The following is a 13,848-nucleotide window of genomic DNA, read 5'->3' on the forward strand; positions in this document are numbered from 1 at the left end:
CCGCATATTCGGCCTCCATTCTGCCCACCATACGCAGTAATGCCCCCATATACCCCCCAGATATGCTCACATACCGGGCTCCAGCTGCGATGCCTCCTTGTTACAATGTATCAGCAATCTGTCACTCAGCATCCTCCAGCCGGGGGGAGAGGAGGGTCCCCCGGGCTGCACCCCTCACAGCTCAGCCATTCTGTCCTGTCCCCGGGAGAGGCAGCGGTAGGCACAACCGCAACAAAGCACCGGGGACGTCTCAGCACCGACCCTCCCCCTGTCTGATCACACACCGAGGGGGAGGAGAGGGGGCGATTCACAGCCTCCCCCCACCCCCACCGCACTGAGGTCTCCTCCAGCACAGCTGCCTATTTATGTCATATCGCGATAGAGACCAGCACTGTGATCATGACATGTAGTGTGTACACACTGTCACTGCACCAGCAGAATAGTGAGTGCAGCTCTGGAGTATAATACAGGATGTAACTCAGGATCAGTAATGTAATGTGTGTACACAGTGACTGCACCAGCAGAATAGTGAGTGCAGCTCTGGGGTATAATACAGGATGTAACTCAGGATCAGTAATGTAATGTGTGTACACAATGACTGCACCAGCAGAATAGTGAGTGCAGCTCTGGAGTATAATACAGGATGTAACTCAGGATCAGTAATGTAATGTGTGTACACAGTGACTGCACCAGCAGAATAGTGAGTGCAGCTCTGGGGTATAATACAGGATGTAACTCAGGATCAGTAATGTAATGTGTGTACACAGTGACTGCACCAGCAGAATAGTGAGTGCAGCTCTGGAGTATAATACAGGATGTAACTCAGGATCAGTAATGTAATGTGTGTACACAGTGACTGCACCAGCAGAATAGTGAGTGCAGCTCTGGAGTATAATACAGGATGTAACTCAGGATCAGTAATGTAATGTGTGTACACAGTGACTGCACCAGCAGAATAGTGAGTGCAGCTCTGGAGCATAATACAGGATGTAACTCAGGATCAGTAATGTAATGTGTGTACACAGTGACTGCACCAGCAGAATAGTGAGTGCAGCTCTGGGGTATAATACAGGATGTAACTCAGGATCAGTAATGTAATGTATGTACACAGTGACTGCACCAGCAGATTAGTGAGTGCAGCTCTGGAGTATAATACAGGATATAACTCAGGATCAGTAATGTAATGTATGTACACAGTGACTGCACCAGCAGAATAGTGAGTGCAGCTCTGGGGTATAATACAGGATGTAACTCAGGATCAGTAATGTAATGTATGTACACAATGACTGCACCAGCAGAATAGTGAGTGCAGCTCTGGGGTATAATACAGGATGTAACTCAGGATCAATAATGTAACGTATGTACACAGTGACTGCACCAGCAGAATAGTGAGTGCAGCTCTGGGGTATAATACAGGATGTAACTCAGGATCAGTAATGTATGTACACAGTGACTGCACCAGCAGAATAGTGAGTGCAGCTCTGGAGTATAATACAGGAGGTAACTCAGGATCAGTAATATAATGTATGTACACAGTCACTGCACCAGCAGAATAGTGAGTGCAGCTCTGGAGTATAATACTAGAGGTAACTCGGGATCAGTAATGTAATGTATGTACACAGTGACTGCACCAGCAGAACAGTGAGTGCAGCTCTGGGGTATAATACAGGATGTAACTCAGGATCAGTAATGGAATGTATGTACACAGTGACTGCACCAGCAGAATAGTGAGTGCAGCTCTGGGGTATAATACAGGATATAACTCAGGATCAGTAATGTAATGTATGTACACAATGACTGCACCAGCAGAATAGTGAGTGCAGCTCTGGGGTATAATACAGGATGTAACTCAGGATCAATAATGTAACGTATGTACACAGTCACTGCACCAGCAGAATAGTGAGTGCAGCTCTGGGGTATAATACAGGATATAACTCAGGATCAGTAATATAATGTATGTACACAATGACTGCACCAGCAGAATAGTGAGTGCAGCTCTGGGGTATAATACAGGAGGTAACTCAGGATCAGTAATATAATGTATGTACACAGTCACTGCACCAGCAGAATAGTGAGTGCAGCTCTGGAGTATAATACTAGAGGTAACTCAGGATCAGTAATGTAATGTATGTACACAGTGACTGCACCAGCAGAACAGTGAGTGCAGCTCTGGGGTATAATACAGGATGTAACTCAGGATCAGTAATGTAATGTATGTACACAGTCACTGCACCAGCAGAATAGTGAGTGCAGCTCTGGAGTATAATACTAGAGGTAACTCAGGATCAGTAATGGTATGTATGTACACAGTGACTGCACCAGCAGAATAGTGAGTGCAGCTCTGGAGGTCTGGAGGATAATACAGGATGTAACTCAGGATCAGTAATGTAATGTATGTACACAGTGACTCCACCAGCAGAATAGTGAGTGCAGCTCTGGAGTATAATACAGGATGTAACTCAGGATCAGTAATGTAGGTACACAGTGACTGCACCAGCAAAATAGTGAGCGCAGCTCTGGAGTATAATACAGGATGTAACTCAGGATCAGTAATGTAATGTATGTACACAGTGACTGCACCAGCAGAAAAGTGAGTGCAGCTCTGGAGTATACTACAGGATGTAACTCAGGATCAGTAATATAATGTATGTACACAGTCACTGCACCAGCAGAATAGTGAGTGCAGCTCTGGAGTATAATACTAGAGGTAACTCAGGATCAGTAATGTAACGTATGTACACAGTGACTGCACCAGCAGAATAGTGAGTGCAGCTCTGGGGTATAATACAGGAGGTAACTCAGGATCAGTAATATAATGTATGTACACAGTCACTGCACCAGCAGAATAGTGAGTGCAGCTCTGGAGTATAATACTAGAGGTAACTCAGGATCAGTAATGGAATGTATGTACACAGTGACTGCACCAGCAGAATAGTGAGTGCAGCTCTGGAGGTCTGGAGGATAATACAGGATGTAACTCAGGATCAGTAATGTATGTACACAGTGACTCCACCAGCAGAATAGTGAGTGCAGCTCTGGAGTATAATACAGGATGTAACTCAGGATCAGTAATGTAGGTACACAGTGACTGCACCAGCAAAATAGTGAGCGCAGCTCTGGAGTATAATACAGGATGTAACTCAGGATCAGTAATGTAATGTATGTACACAGTGACTGCACCAGCAGAAAAGTGAGTGCAGCTCTGGAGTATACTACAGGATGTAACTCAGGATCAGTAATGTATGTATGTACACAGTGATTGCACCAGCAGAATAGTGAGTTCAGCTCTGGAGTATAAAACAGGATGTAACTCAGGATCAGTAATGTATGTATGTACACAGTGACTGCACCAGCAGAATAGTGAGTGCAGCTCTGGAGTATAATACAGGATGTAACTCAGGATCAGTAATGTAATGTATGTACACAGTGACTGTACCAGCAGAATAGTGAGTGCAGCTCTGGAGTATAATACAGGATGTAACTCAGGATCAGTAATGTATGTACGTACACAGTGACTGCACCAGCAGAATAGTGAGCGCAGCTCTGGATTATAATACAGGATGTAACTCAGGATATGTAATGTAATGTATGTACACAGTGACTGCACCAGCAGAATAGTAAATGCAGCCCTGGGGTATAATACAGGATGTTACTCAGGATCAGTAATGTAATGTATGAATGTGGCACCCCGGGAGTCAGGTTGCCTCAATGGCATTGCCTTCCTCTCGGGGGGGGGGGGGGGGGGAAGGAGGGATTGGGGGCCATACCAGCAGTGGAGCAAGAGAATCCTCTCTTGTGTAAACAAGTTAAAATGTATAAGTTAGCAACCGTTAAAGCATCAGTACCTACAGAGACTACTGTATGAACTTTTAAAAATGCATCATAACCTGGTAAAGGACAATTGGGCCTCAGGACTATGTGTGGCCAGGACCTTTTGTTTATACATAGTTACCCTGGTTTGGCCTAGGAAATAAACCACTGGCGTGGCCGAAGATTAGGCCCACCAGCAGAGAGTCCTGAAGCCACGCCCGGGAACAAAGCAAAGGTGGTGCCAGGAAATAGAAAGAGGTTCTGATTACTTCAATTACACATACAGAGCTCTAAGCTGCAGTTTCCTCTGCCTGCCAGCACAGGCTGGAATTCTAAGCCACTCTTTCTCCCTCCCCCCTGCTATACAGCCGTAATGTGTGACGAGCTTCTGCCAGCTTCACTGAAGAATTTATATGGCCCTATGCTGCGAAAGCCCGTCTCTCCCTAAATCCATCATTCCCCCCTCCTGCCTAATACCAGCCAAAACTGGTACAGCCTGTTCCAGAAGGCATGGGACTCTATTGTTCTTTAAAAGTTATGTATACTGGCACCTATCTGGGCTAGAGAAATAAGGATTATATATTCCGGATGTCCACTGAGAGATCCATAACTCACTAAAATCGCTAGAAGCTACACCTAATGGAAGGCAAGGAACGGTTTTCTCCATAAGCGGGCCATGAATATACGCCATGTTTATAATTAAACGAATCCCCCTGACGTGGTGAGCATCAAGATCATTGTGTCGTTCGTCTCCGAGATTCATACAGCGAGTTATGTATAGAAATTGCTTGTCATAGCTCTAAGAAAGGGGAGGAGTCAGCCTCTGAGTGAGGTCACCACAGGTGGAGTGTCTTCGTTTTGGGTACAGAGATAACTAAGCGAGCCCTCAGTGTTCACGCGACTTTGTCCCGAGTCTAGCTGCGAGACAGATGTGTGCCCCTCCTCCACAGCACACGGTCAGCCATGAGATGAGATATGAACTTAAGTATTTTCAACTTAATGCCATTTTATTTGTAATTGTACTGTACATACGCAACTTGTCTACTTTTATAATATCTTTTTACCCTTCTGTAAACAATGCCTAAATTTTTCGGAGTAAATTATATAAAATTACTAGCTTTGTCTCTCCTTGCTCTATAACGAACTGTCACGTCCTCTGAAGTGAATTTCGCTACTAATTTGGGTCGGCTCCGGGCCCAATATTAATTATGAAATCAGAGCTGGTGGCAGCGCATTAGTCCTGTGCGTTGGGAAGGCTTTGTAGCGACAGCAGCATTGATAATTATTGTTCCTGCCTGAGTGGGGTACTTATATCGCCCTTGCTGCAGTATGCCCATTAGCCAGTACCAAGTAAGGCAGACTTTCTGGCGACTAATTATCATAGGTGCAGTACCCAGTCTCACCTGAGGGTGAAGGGGGCGCCAGAGAGCTGTAAGTTCCAAATCGGAACTGGGAGTGGGATATAAATAAATCCCCTTCAGAAAAGAACCGGGGCAACCAAACAATTCCAATTCATGACAAAATTGGTGTGAGCAACGGGGATAATAAAGGAATCCTCCCCGTGAATCGTGACAGGTGGGTTGCGGAGGTTCTTACCTAGGCAACTCAAAAGTCTGGAGGGAACACAAATGGACCAGTGTTGCCCCAAGAACTTAATTGGCCAATTCTGACTCTGTTTTTGTAATTTTTTATATTTTTGAAAAACCTGTAAACTTTAATAATTGTTCACCTGTTATAATGTTTTCTTTTTGACTCCTCAGTCCAGGAGTACTGAATTGCATTAGGGGGGGAATGTAGCACCCCAGGAGTCTGGTTGCCACAATGGCATTGCCTTCCTCTCGGGGGTGGTGAAGTCATGCATAGACGGAAGGAGGAATTCCATAATCAGGTAATACAAACATACAACACCTTCCTAGCTCCAGACCAGAAGCGGGCGCTCTAAACCCGGTTTCAGGGTAGCTTCCCTATAAGTTTTGGTCTGGAGGTGGGGTTAGTGAGCTTGGTGTGAGACATTGAAGGGAAAGGAAGCAAGAGAGGAGCCTGGGGTCTGGAGCTGCGATTGGGCTCACTCCAAGATAAAGCGCAAAGAGACCAGACACCGGAGTCTGTGGTGGTGAGAGGATTACATACTCAGCCACCGAATCCGGAGGGCAGGTGTGACGCCCCAGGGTCCTGGTTGTCACAGTGGCATTGCTTTCCTCACGGGCAGAGTGTTGTCATGCTTGGAAGCGATGGAGGATTCCTTTTTGACAGGTAGTCAGCACATACAACACCGTTCTGACTCCAGGCCAGAAGGGGAAGCTCCAAACCCGACTTCAGGGTAGCTGCTCTCTCTGGTCGAGAGGAGTTAGTTGCTAGGCAGTTGCTAGGCAGTTGGGAAGATTTAGACAGTTGGTGCCGGACAGCAGACTGGAGCAGTCTTAGGCTGTGTGCACACGTTGCAGATTTGACTGTGGAATTTTCTGTGCAGATTCTGGGATCCAACAAGTATCGTTTCTCCTTGCAACGAGTGACATGATAAGCATGTCGAGGTGAGGAGACTTAAAGCCGCAATGCTCCTCTGGGAAATGTGCAAATTGTCTCTTCAGAGAGGAAGAGGAATAGAACTCTAGTGCCACCTATTGGAAGTAGCAATCCTAACAGTCAATGTCGACTTTAACGAGCCTTAACGAGCAGATTCTGCATTCCTTGGCAGAAAACGCAGGTCAGAATCTGCGCCTTTTTTTGGTATGTGCACACGTTGCAGATTTTTGTGCAGATTTCTTCCTTTTTTCCCCGTGCAGATTTCTATTATGGAATGGGTGCAGAAACGCAGCAGATCTGCACAAAGAATTGACATGGTTCTTTTTTTGAATCTGCTGCGTTTTCTGTGCAGATTTTTCTGCACCATTAGCACAGCATTTTTTTTTTTTTGCCATTGATTTACATTGTGCTGTAATCACTTGCAGATCTGCAGCGTTACTGCGCGGGGAAAAAGCTGCATTTCTGCAGGAAATCTGCAACGTGTGCACATACCTAAAGCAGAAGGACGGGTGAGGGGCTGTACAGCCTGAGGTGCTGTAGCTCCTAGATAGCGAGCTACAGAAGGAAGAACAGCCTTCAGCTAACGTGCCGAAGAGCGAAACACGAGTGACAACAGGGGAGAATAGCTGGGACTGGGCTGCATCCCTGATTGAGCGCAGACACCGGTAGCCGGAAGACCGAGGCTTTTGTGGGACTCTAAGACACATAACAGAAACTGGCAGGACAGCTGGATTATACATCACCTGTTCGCCCTAACACCCAGGAGACACAGTGACACACACAGCCCGGGTCATGATAGAGACCCTGTAAAAAGGTTCGAGTCACCTGTCATACGGGTTTGTGTCCCAGTTCAACAAAGGACTGAGATAAGAGGACCTTGCTACAAAGCCATAGGCAGTAAGGAACTATAACAACACAGCGCTCTTTTAACTCCACCCGATAAAGCTGGACTCTGAACTCGCTTCCAAGCCGGCCGGACCCTGCCTGTACTGTGATCTGGTGCCATTGACTGTGGCTACCTGCTACCATCAGTAAACCAGGTAAAGAGACTGCAAACCTGTGTGTGTGAAGTTATACCATCTGGCTGCCATAACATCACCCAGAGGACCCCTTTAAGCAGAATCGGTCACCCCTGGCCGAATACCACAGGTGGCGTCACAAACATTCCTTAATTTCAAAGACCCCTTTAAAGGCCGTCCCTTTAACATAGACGCCCAGGGACATGGACTGGGTCGCCGCCACCGTGACACATCCCTTTAAGTAACGGACCCAGAACAGAGTACCCCACGGCCCTGGCGGGCATTCCACAGGAGATTCCAAGTCTCCTGTCCCCAACTGACTTACGAAGGCAGCACAGCAGGTCAGGAGCCTGGGGCTGCCAGGGAGAAGGCAGTGCCCAAGACAGGCTCAGGCTGTCAGCCATACGGGTTAAAGTACAGACACAGAGGACTTGTGCAGAGCTTCAGGCAGCAAGGGTCAGAGTACAAAGTTCAGAAGGAAGGCCTCCAAACCCACCTAGTTAGGTGGATTCCAAACCGTTTCCAGGCTGCCCGGACCCCATCATCAACTGCTGCCTGTACCCCGGACTGTACCTGCATTTCATCAGTAAAAGGTAAAGGAAACTGCTATCCCTGTGTCCTTCATTTATTTACTGCAGCCTCAGTCCTGCACCCCACCATCAATCATCCCTCTTACCAACTGTACCGGCCCTGGGGTCTAAGCTCTACCTGTGGGGAGCTATACCAACTCTGTCGCATCTCCATCAGCCCCAGTGGACCCCTTTAAGCAGCGTCGACCATCCCTGGCCGAACACCACAGGTGGCGTCACAAATTATCCTTTATAGACTTTAATCTCCACTTCCACTCATCCCCTTTTACTGGACGCCCAGGGCCACGGACTGGGTCACTGCCACTGTGACCACCCCTTTAAGTACCGCCGGACCCAGCTCGAGTAACCAACGGCCCTAGTGGGCACTCCATGTACACAGTGACTGCACCAGCAGAATAGTGAGTGCAGCTCTGGGGTATAATACAGGATGTAACTCAGGATCAGTAATGTAATGTATGTACACAGTGACTGCACCAGCAGAATAGTGAGTGCAGCTCTGGAGTATAATACAGGATGTAACTCAGGATCAGTAATGTAATGTGTGTACACTGACTGCACCAGCAGAATAGTGAGTGCAGCTCTGGGGTATAATACAGGATGTAACTCAGGATCAGTAATGTAATGTATGTATACAGTGACTGCACCAGCAGAATAGTGAGTGCAGCTCTTGGGTATAATACAGGATGTAACTCAGGATCAGTAATGTAATGTATGTACACAGTGACTGCACCTTCAGAGTAGTGAGTGCAGCTCAGCTGCTGCTCATTGTGTTGACTGTGGGTGCGGTCGCTGCTGAACCTGCTGTGTGCTCCTGAGCTCCAGAGAACCACCATCTCTCCACCTGGGGACCTGCTCTCTCTCTTACCCAGGGAGGGAGTGGGTTTCCTGGGATGAGTGAAGGAGCCAAGTCCCAGGCTTCTGCTTCCCGGACCAGGCTGGCGGGGGGCAGAAGGAACCAGCAACCAGCCTGCACATCAGAGGATTCGGGGGTGAGACGCTCCACCAGGAGTCGCAGCAATGTGGCTCCTACTCCCCCCAGGTCTGCAGAGACCCAGAGAAGCCGCAAGGCTTCCATGGAGGAGAAGCCTGCTAGCGTGCAAGATGGCAGCCCTTCCGGAGGAAAGCTGAGTGCTCACGGAGGTGAGGCCGACCTCACTGAGGAGGGTTGGGCGCTGCAGAGACCCCGGGAGTCTGTGTCCACCTATGCCTCCCGGGTCATGAGCCACCTTCGTGAGTATGAAGATGCTAGCAAGACCTTGAGAAGGCTCCGGGAGGAGCTGCGCTGCACAAGCGCTAAAGCTGCAGGCGCCTCCAGACCCAGGAAGACGCAATTCCAGGCGGAGGTAAAGATTCTGAAGCTTGAAATTAATGACCTGGAGGTAAGAAAAGCATTTATTCGAGAAAAAAGTGGACCATTTAAAGAAAAGCTTATAAATGAAGACAGATTCAGAGAAATGGCTGATAACAGAGAGCAAAGGCAGATGGGGCTGCAGCCTGAGTGCCAGGTGGATGATGATGATGAGGAGGAGGAGGATGACCAGCAGAAAGCTCCACCTGGCAGCCCTCTTAGCCACTCAGAGGCCACGTGCAGCGAGCTCCCTGCTGGACAGGCGACAATGACATCTCGTCGCAGTTCTGCTGGCTCTGGGGAGGACAGTGACATCGGCCAGGGAGGGGCGCTAATGGCAGAGATCAAGCTGCTGGAGTCCCCAGTGTGCCTTCAGAACTTCCATCTTGGTGATGATTTACCAGAGGAGGCACCTGGGGGCCAGAAGAAAAAGGCAAAGAAAACCACCAAGCCAAAGCTGCAGGAAGCGGTAAGCTATGTATATGCCCCCCTCCCTGTACCCCCTGAGTCGGCTGCAGGGTCAGCTCGCTGTATAAGCCCCGTTGCCCAGCCCAGCCCGGGTTCTGCTGTGGATCCGGTGCAAAGGCGCGGGGAGATTACAGAGCACGGTAATGAGGCGCAGAGCTCCGTCTCTGCTTGTAGTAGCGGGGACGTAGCAGCAGGTGCATCGGCCGAAAGGCTGGACAGTGAGGGCGGCCCGGCGGCGGGCATACGATCAGGCCACGATACTGTGGTCCGCTCCTCAGTGGGAGGGGGGAGCGGCCCGCTGTCGGGGGCAGCTCCGGTAGCCTCGGTGCCCCTGAATACTGTTGCCGCTGATCACTTAGTTCAGGGGCGGCGGCAGTGTGAGGGGGTTACCGGGGCTGGGAGTTCCGGTCTTCCCAAAGTTTCCCAAAGTCCTATTTTGTGTTGGTGCCACTGGTCAACAAGATCCTGATGCTAAGGATCAGCGGTGCCCCACAGCAGCTAAAGATCAACGACGCCTGGTAGCAACCATGAAGCAGCGGAAAATATTAACTAATGATGCGGAGGGCACACAAAAAAACAGGGGTGAGGTCACCTCCAGTTCTGTGGAGGAGACTCAGCCCCTTGTGCCTGATGATGCGAAGGCCAAAGTGTCACCCCCTGTTGTCACTGGTCCAGCAGGAGTGAATGTGGTGGTGGGTAGGGATGCAGAAAACTCTTTGTCTAGTGGTGTGGTTGCTGGTTTGGTAGAGGGTGAGGGGGTTATGGAGGTGGGTAATGGTGATGCTGATGGTGTGGATGTGGTCACTGGTCCGGTTGCCCCCCCAGTGGTGGCAGCGCCTGTCAGGAGTTATGCCGCTGTCACCTCCGGGGGAAATAGGGCATCCTCCTCGTCTCCGGGCTCTGGGGACGGCATGTTGCAACGGCGTCTCCTGGAGGCTCTAAAGAGGGGGGAGAGATCACTAATAGTAGAGGGTCGAGAGGTTGATCTATCCTTCTGGATAGAGAGGCATGGCCTCGGGGCCTTCCGAGAGCAAAGAGGGGGGGATACAGTGTGGTCCCTCCCAACAGCCGGGCCGGGTAGTGTGCGTAGGAATGTGGTCCGTCTTCAGTGGAGGGGCAATGATGCGTGTCCTCCAAGGTCTAAAGTTGTGGAGCTCCTGCTGAGGATGGGCTTTAGTGCGATTGACATCTACGCCTTGATACATCCCTATTCCACACCTAATTTTGATGTCAGCTTTGTTCGGCCGGAGGGGCTTGAGCTCTTCTGGTCGAACTATGAGTTGACAAAAAATGAGCCCGGCTGGCGAGACTTTGCCGTTCAGGTGGTGTCTCGCCAAAACCAAGTCAAGAAAGTGACCGTGATGACTTGTAACGAGTCACTTTCTTGTTATGACATCATGACGTGGCTTGGCCGGTATGGAGAGGTGGTAGAAATGCCAAAGAAAAACCGTGACGAGTTTGGTATCTGGTCAGGGGCCTGGACGTTTATGGTAAAACTTAAGCGTTCAGGTGGTACGGTTGCCCACATACCATCATCTGCCTTCCTGGGTAGGGATCGTATCCTGGTCTTCTACCAGGGGCAACCGAAGCTCTGTCACAAGTGCGGCGACCCCACACACTTCAGCGCAAACTGCACTGTGCAGAAGTGTGCACTGTGTGGGGATATCGGCCATCTTGCTGCATCTTGTGTGGAGATTAGGTGTCACCTGTGTGGTGAGTTAGGTCACCCATTCAGCCGTTGTCCTCGCTCCTTCGCTAATGCAGTCGTGACCCCGGTGGGAGAAAGCCGTGAGGCTGATTCTGCTGGGGAAGGGACTAGCAGGGGTGAGGGAGCTGAGGGGCCAAGGAAGAAAAGCAATAAAAAGACGCCTGCACAGCTAAGGCGTCTAGACAAGCGCAGACAGGATAGGGAGCTGGGCGAGCCTCGTACTACTGGGGCGGCCCCTGTCCTGGATGCCAGTCTTGCTGCTGAGGCCCCGAGGGATGATGAGTTGGATGAGGAGGTCAGGAGGATCCACAGGGAGGAAAGTGTCACTGCCTCAGAGTCCTCCCATTATGAAAGTATGGATGAGGATAATAGGCAGTGGCTAGAGGACAAGCGTAAGCTCGGCACCAAAAAGAAGAGAAAGAAGGGAGATAAAACATCTTCTCCCGCTCTGACCAAGGTACCTAAGGAAGGAAAAACCGACTCCCCTCTGGTTGGTCTTTCTAACCGGTTCCAAGCCCTTGAAAACATCTCTTCCTCTGAGGAGGAAGCTGAGGGTGAGGTTCTGGCTTCGGCGGGGCTCACAGGGGACGCCAAGTCTCCTCCTTCTGGGAATGTAAGATCCTTGGAAGGAGGGACTGGCCCAGAGTCCGGAGACGAGGACGAAAAAAATAAAAAACACGTGGGTATGGATACCTCATTGTCATTAAAGAGGGGGAAGGATTCCTCCTCTGAGGCAGAGGATAAGGGGAGTGGGAAAAAGAAAGCCATCTAACTCAATCACCAGTTATGGCGGTACCCACTCCGTTGACGCTGGCGTCCATTAATGTCGCCAGCATAAAGTCAAATACAGCTAGATTTGCGGCCTTTGATTTTCTCAGCCGGGTTGAAGATGACATTTTCTTTTTGCAAGAGACCAGGCTGCCAAACATGGCAGATGTGTTTAAAGCTAAGAGGGAGTGGAGACTCGGGCCCTCCTATTGGTCTCTTGCGGCCGAGCCGTATAGCGGAGTGGCGGTCCTTTTTACCGCACCGGTGGAATGCCGACGGGTTATTGAGTTAGAAATGGGGAGGTGCCTGATCTTAGATGTCCTCATGAAGGGACAAGAGCTCCGGCTCATCAACATTTATGGTCCCCAATCTAAGTGGGACCGGAAGTGTCTCTTTATGAGGATCAAGCCCTACCTTTTTACAAGTCGGCAGGTTGTCTTTGGAGGGGACTTCAATGCTGTCACGAGGCCCCGAGATAGAGGAGGTTCCAGAGACAAGCTGACTTATGATAGCGTCGCCCTTAATAGTACAGCTAGTGAGGCTCGCCTGGTGGATGTCCACATTCGGCACACCCCAGGCCACGAGGGGTTCACCTATCATAGAGGTAACTGTAGGTCCAGAATAGATAGGTTTTATTTAAAGGAGGAAGCTGTCTCTTCAGCAGTGTCTGTTGTTGAGGTGGAGTTCTCCGACCACTGTTTAATTTTGTTTTCTCTGAATGTTACAGAGACCCTCCGGATGGGAAGAGGCTTTTGGAGGCTCAATTCGTCTCTCTTGGAAGAAGCGGAGATAAGACAGTCCTTTGAGGAATTTCTTCAGGGCCAGGTACCATTACTGGATCTTTGTAGTAGTAAGTCAGAGTGGTGGGAGATGTTTAAGGAAAGGGTGGCGAGATTCTTCCGCCAGCTCTCGAGCCTCAGGAGTCTGAACAGGTACCGTCTGTATCAGGGTCTGAGGAGGAAACTCGAGCATCTTGTCTCAACTGGAGGTAGCCGCGAGGAGATCTCCAGAGTGAAATCTTTGCTTATGAGGTGTCAGTACGATAGACACGCATCTTTGGTTTTTGAGAGGGATTATGGGAAGTACCGCTCGCCCGACCCTTACAGAAACTGCAGGATGTCAGTGAATAGTAAAGTGGTTACAGGACTGGTCGACACTGCGGGGTCCCTGAGACGATCCAGATCAGGGATCCTGGAGGTTGTCAGATCCTTCTACTCGCACCTCTTGGGGAAGAGGGATCTTGATTGGGATGAGATGTCGGCTTTCCTGGCTGAAGCTGTCCCCGAACCAGGGGTAGACCCCTCACTTGACGTTTTGACAGAAATGATCAGGGAAGAGGAAGTTCAGTTGGCGATTGAAGGGCTTGCCCCCAAAAAATCGCCTGGTCCAGATGGCTTAACATCTGAATTCTATAAGACCTTTAAGGACGTTTTGGTTCCCCTCTTGACTGAGGTATTCAATGAGTGTCTTTCCTCGGGCACTCTGCCGAAGTCAATGAGGAGGTCTGCTCTGATCATCTTGTCAAAGGGTAAGGACCCGTCTTGCATTGGGAACTGGCGTCCCATAGCGCTTCTCAATGCAGACAGGAAGGTTCTGGCAAAGGTGCTGTTTAAT

At 49.6% G+C, this 13,848-nt stretch overlaps 2 protein-coding genes across 2 annotated transcripts in view; one reads left to right on the forward strand and one right to left on the reverse strand.

Moving 5' to 3' along the window:
• Positions 1-270, reverse strand: part of GPR19 (G protein-coupled receptor 19) — an 18,410-nt gene extending 18,140 nt beyond the window's left edge. The window contains exon 1 of the mRNA XM_069762871.1: positions 75-270. The gene's annotated coding sequence lies outside the window, so the exon portion shown is untranslated. The remainder of the gene's footprint in view (positions 1-74) is intronic.
• A 7,528-nt stretch (positions 271-7,798) lies between these two features.
• LOC138674982 (uncharacterized) overlaps positions 7,799-13,848 on the forward strand; it is a 47,517-nt gene continuing 41,467 nt past the window's right edge. The window contains exon 1 of the mRNA XM_069762880.1: positions 7,799-7,945. The gene's annotated coding sequence lies outside the window, so the exon portion shown is untranslated. The remainder of the gene's footprint in view (positions 7,946-13,848) is intronic.

The sequence above is a fragment of the Ranitomeya imitator genome, chromosome 4 (assembly GCF_032444005.1).
Source record: "Ranitomeya imitator isolate aRanImi1 chromosome 4, aRanImi1.pri, whole genome shotgun sequence".
NCBI lineage: Eukaryota > Metazoa > Chordata > Amphibia > Anura > Dendrobatidae > Ranitomeya > Ranitomeya imitator.